Genomic DNA, 6,147 nt, shown 5'->3' with positions numbered 1-6,147 from the left:
TAATTAGTAAACAGTACTACATATATCTCGGGAAGAGTTCAGTATTAAACAATATCACATCTACTGTATATAGAAAAAGAAATAAATTAACAATGAATTCTGAAAGTATTCTGTTGAAGGTATTGTCAACTGAGTAATTTGTCTGAAAGGATTCTTTTGAAAGCCTTTCCAGTTGAGCCACTGGTTCTGGAAATATTCTCTTCAAAGTCTTTTCAGCTGAGTCGCTGGCCTGAAAGTGTTCTTCTGAAGATCTTTTCAACTGCATAACTGGTCTAAAAGTAATCCCTTGGAGATATTTTCAAGTGAGTCACTGGCCTGAAAATGTTCTTCTGAAGGTCTTTTCAACTAGTCACTTGTCTGAAAGTATTCTGTTGAAGGTGGTTTCAACTGAGTGACTGGTTCTGAAAGTATTCTCTTGAAGGTGTTCTCAACTGGGTCATTGATCTGAAAATATTTTATTAATTTTTTTTTAGAATGAGTCGCTGATTCTGAAAGTGTTCTCTTGAAATTATTTTCAACTGAGATATTGGTTCTGAAAGTGATCTCTTTTAGGTCTTTTCTCTTGAATCACTGGTCTGAAAGTACTTTATTGAAGGTCACTGATTCTGAAAGTATTCTCTAGAAGTTTTTTTCAACTGAACTCCTGGTTCTGAGAGTGATCTCTTTTAGGTCTTTTCTCTTGAATCACTGGTCTGAAAGTACTTTATTGAAGGTCACTGATTCTGAAAGTGTTCTCTAGAAGTTTTTTTCAACTGAGCTCCTGGTTCTGAAAGTGATCTCTTTTAGGTCTTTTCTATTGAGTCACTGGTCTGAAAGTACTTTATTCAAGGTATTGTCGAATGAGTCACTGATTCTGAAAGTGCTCTCTTGAAGGTATTTTTAATTATGTCACTGGTTCTGAAATAACGATAATCTGTTTTTGCTGCGTTCACCTTGTGTATTTTCCCTGATCTTTCATAAACAGAAGTGATATTTAGATCATTCCTCCATCTCTGAAACTGCTGACTTTCTCTTACTTCATCACTTTACAACTATTTTAACTTTCTACCTTCAATGTTGCTTTTTCTGAAGTTGCTTTGTCGTTTTTCCAAACAAATATTACATTCTTCCTTTCCCTTTCAAATTATTCTAAATTTCACTTTTTGTTGTTTGTTTTTAAAACATGTTATGTTTATGTCTTGTTCTGAAAACCAGTAGAAAACATCGTGTAACTTAAACCACAGATTTATGCCCGAAGAAACAATTTCCAAAACAGATTTTGCTTTTGGTCTCTCAATAAATTTTCCTTTGACGACGCGGCTTGAAACTTACAGCTGTAACGCTATCTAACGACAGTGGTGTAATCAAAATGACAAGGCACAAGAGTGGTTTGTAAGAATATATTTAGTTACAAATGTTAAAAAATTCATCTCTCTACTACTATGTAGACAGATAAAACAAGAAATACATAACAAAGTTTACATAACTTCTTCTCTTAATCGAACATTCGTCACCTTGAACGACTGTAAAAGAATAAATTCAAGTAGTTGTGTATTGGTTCTTATTTGCATTGACCAAAGAAAGAGAAAATTGCCCATTGTTCCCTGTAAACATGGGTCAGAGAAAGTTGTATACTGGCTGAGCTTTGCGTGGGCTAAAGAGATTGCATCGCTAATTAGTTCGTGTTTCGTGTTTATGTTTATCAAAGAGAAAAGGTCGCTACTTATAGATCTGATGTACAGCAACATTTTAATATATATATACGTTAGATCTTAAGCACAAAAGTTTTTCAAGGTTGTTAATGTGATGCGCAATAGTCATAATATTTATTATCGATTTTTTATTACATACTTGTTCTGCGTTTTTTCTGTCTTTTTTTTATCATTCAAGCCATTGTAGGAACTAATACTTGTTCTCCCTCTTCAATAAATCACGACTTGCATTTTGTATAATTTAAAGAGAAAATAAGGAAGTGAATCAGGGGATTCGATTTCCGTCGGTGGAAACAGCAGATAGCCCGATGTGGCTTGCTGTAAGAAAAACACACAAAATCTCTGTTAAATAAAGAAATGAGAGCCAAACAAAAATGAATCAGAGTAATTATGTGATGGTCAAAATAATTACACACAGATATATCTTTAAAAAAAGTATAATAAAACCAGAATTGTTACTGGAAAGCAAAGTGTATATGTGGTATTCAAACACCAAAATCATTAGGCTCAGTCATAAGAAGTTTATTGATTTCCCTAAGCTCAGCAAATAATAACAGAATATTATCATACAAACTTTCAATTTTTGATAATTATATTACCTAATGAATTAAAAATTAGTTTCGAATTTATTAAATCATAATATTCATGAACTGAAATATAAAATATACAGATGGGTATTTTTTCTAAGTCTAAAAGAAGTTATTTATTATATAAACCTCTCAGTGAACTTTTTAGCATTGTTAGTATTTCTCAAAATGTTTACCTCAATGTTGGAGCTTTCTTTCGACACGTGAATTATTTTCTAAAAACTCATTTGGCCATAGAGTCAAATACCTCGTTATTAATTTACTACTTATTTTTTTTTTTTTAGAAAAGCGAGCCGATTGCAAGGGTTATCCAACTCCTCGGTCCAATGAATGGTAGACATACTGGTTTCGACGGTTATCCAACTCCTCAATCCAATGAATGATAGATATATTGGTTTCAAAAGTTATCCCACTCCTCAATCCAATGAATGATTGGCATACTGGTTTCAAAAGTTATCCCACTCCTCAATCCAATAAATGATAGCCATACTGGTTTCAAAAGTTATCCCACTTCTCAATCCAATGAATGATAGGCATAGTGGGTCAAAAGTTATCCCACTCCTCAATACAATGAATGATAAGGCAGACTGATTTCAAAAGATATCCCACTTCTCAATCCAATGAATGATGGGCATATTGGTTTCAAATGTTATCCCACTCCTCAATCCAATGAATGATATATAAATATACTGGTTTCGAAAGATATCCCACTTTTCAATCCAATCAATGGTAGATATACTGTTTTCAAAAGTTATCCCATTTCTCAATCCAATAAATGATAAAGCATACTGGTTTCAAAAGTTATCCCACTTCTCAATCCAATGAATGATAGGCATATTGGTTTCAAATGTTATCCCACTCCTCATTCCAATGAATGATATATAAATATACTGGTTTCGAAGGTAATCTTGTACCTTGGTCTAATGATCGACAATATCGTGGCATTCACGTCGTAATATTAGAATCAATATTCTTTATGATGCTTTGTTGCTGATTAGTAATCGTTTATATATTATATTTACATGTAACATATAAATACGAACAATTCGAAGTCACATGAAGGCAATTGTTAAATAATAAACATACCATTTTAGAAAATACGAAATATAGAACCTATAGAAATTGATTTTACGTTCAAACACGACGATGCACTATAAATATTGAAGATTGTAAAAAGGACAATTAAGGTCGTGAATTATTTTGTCTTTCCATCGATACCACTAGTTAAAAAATGTTAATTTTTTTTCCTCAATTAAAAACGATATTGTGAAACTTATTGCCTCTCTCGACCCTGATATAAAAGTCTAGTTGAAAATTGTCTATCACTAGATTCCCAGAGATCAAAAATGTAGTTTTGCCTGTGTAGATAATCATTTGGCAAACAATTTATTGATTGTTTTAAAAGTAGAGTACAAAAAAAAGCAATCTGGTGAATATATTTGCTTGTGTACAGTGAGGCATGTACATATGGTGAGAGTTAGTTCAGTAAATATAACGAATTAAACCACCCTGTATATTCATACAAGACATTCCACTGTTTTACAATTTTTATTGACTGTAATAGCAATATTATGTTTGCATTAAGTATGCTAAATAAGCAACTTATAAACCCTAGCGACTACAGTACGTTTTTGTGTATATATCTTAAAAATTATATGTGATACAAGGAAACAAGATACATTTTCTTCAAAGTTTTCTTGTACCTCATAAAGTTTAGCGATTTTTCTCCTGGGAAATAACATTTTTGTAAACTATTTTATTACTTTTTATAATTTTAAACAGAAATTATAATTTTAAACACAAGCTCAACTCATTAAGGCTACACGATTCTGTTGAGGAGAACATATATTAACTAAACTTTCAGTGCAGTAATATGTTCGATCACAAAATCACTTCTTTTTACTAATTATATCTGTCATATATAATTCATTGATCACGAGGTCTTCTTTTTACTGCTCTACCTATCATATATAAAACTTTCATCATGAGGTCTTCTTACTATTCTATCTGTCATATATAAGTCACTGATCATGAGACCTTCTTACTATTCTATCTGTCATATATAAGTCACTGATCATGAGACCTTCTTACTATTCTATATGTCATATATAAGTCATTGATCATGAGGTCTTCTTATTATTCTATCTATCATATATAAGTCATTGATCATGAGGTCTTCTTACTATTCTATCTGTCATATATAAGTCATTGATCATGAGGTCTTCTTACTATTCTATCTGTCATATATAAGTCATTGATCATGAGGTATTCTTACTATTCTATCTGTCATATATAAGTCATTGATCATGAGGTATTCTTACTATTCTATATGTCATATATACGTCATTGATCATGAGGTCTTCTTACTATTCTATATGTCATATATAAGTCATTAATCATGGGGTCTTCTTACTATTCTATCTGTCATATATAAGTCACTGATCATGAGATCTTATTACTATTCTATTTGTCATATATAAGTCATTGATCATGAGGTCTTCTTACTATGCTATCTGTCATATATAAGTCACTGATCATGAGATCTTATTACTATTCTACCTGTCATATGTAAAACTTTAATTATTTGATTATGATGTATTTTTCTTACTATTCTATATGACATGTATAAAATACTGATCATGAGTTCTACTTCCTACTTTTTCATCTGTCAAATATAAAACTTTGATCATGGGATCTTCTTTCTATACGTTACTAACCATGACAACAATTGATATTCTATCGGTACAACATTACCATAAGTACTTCCAACAACCTCTTTGTCTTTCACTCTTTACTGGATAATTGAGAAAAATGGTGAAGATTTTACTTAATTACTACCCCATCAAATACCAAAATGCAATGTATCAATACAGTCTTAATTACTGTCACATGAATTACCAAGATGTGATGTATCAACAAAGTGCTAATGATTTACCAAAATATATGAAGCCGACACCACATTATACTGACTTTAAATTCGATGACGAGGAACCCACTTTGAGACTAATAATGGTTGGAGACGGCTTGAATGGGTAATGAAGAAAAACTTTAATATAAGTTTAACATAACAGCAAATGTACAACGTTTCGACAAGGTTTTGTCATCATCATTCAAACCGTCTCCAACCATTATTATACTGACTTTAATATCGCAAGTGTTAGTGGTATTTTTGGTATTTTAAATACATTAATGCCATTCGTAGCTCTGAAACCTTTGCTAGTTTAATAAAATTGTCAAGTTTTCTTCATTTGTTATCACTCACTCTGTTTTGTTTTGTTTTTAATGTCTCGTTAATTACTTCAGCTCTAAAATTTGTAGAATGTTTTTATAAATTGAAACGTACTTAACGCGAAAGATTTATTTAACATAAAGCATTTCTTTTCACGAAATTCAAGCATATCTAAACGACCTTATTCATAAAAATTTTAAGTTTCATTTTTCAAGGGATTTTTTTTAACACAGCCATCCTTATCAGTTGTGGTTCGATTATAAAGTTTATTTCTTTTGAATTACAAACCTTATTCATATTGAGTTACAAACTTCAATTATATTAAGTCCTCTAATGCTTCAGCAGTAAGTCTGATGGCTTGTAACGCTAAAAACTGGGTTTAAATACCCGCGATGGGTAAAACACAAATAGCTCATTGTGTAGGTTTGTGCTTACCAACAAACAAATAAGTGAATTACAAACTCTATTCATAGAGAACTGTACATTTTATTCGTGGTAAATTATGAACTTTATTCATGGTGGATTATGAACTTTATTGGTAATGAATTATGATTTGTTTGTTTGTTTTTGAATTTCGCGCAAAGCTACACGAGGGCTATCTGCGCTAGCCGTCCCTAATTTAGCAGTGTAAGACTAGAGG

The sequence above is a fragment of the Limulus polyphemus genome, unplaced genomic scaffold, assembly GCF_000517525.1.
Source record: "Limulus polyphemus unplaced genomic scaffold, Limulus_polyphemus-2.1.2 Scaffold109, whole genome shotgun sequence".
Classification (NCBI taxonomy): Eukaryota; Metazoa; Arthropoda; class Merostomata; order Xiphosura; family Limulidae; genus Limulus; species Limulus polyphemus.
Note: the sequence above shows the minus strand (reverse complement) of the source record.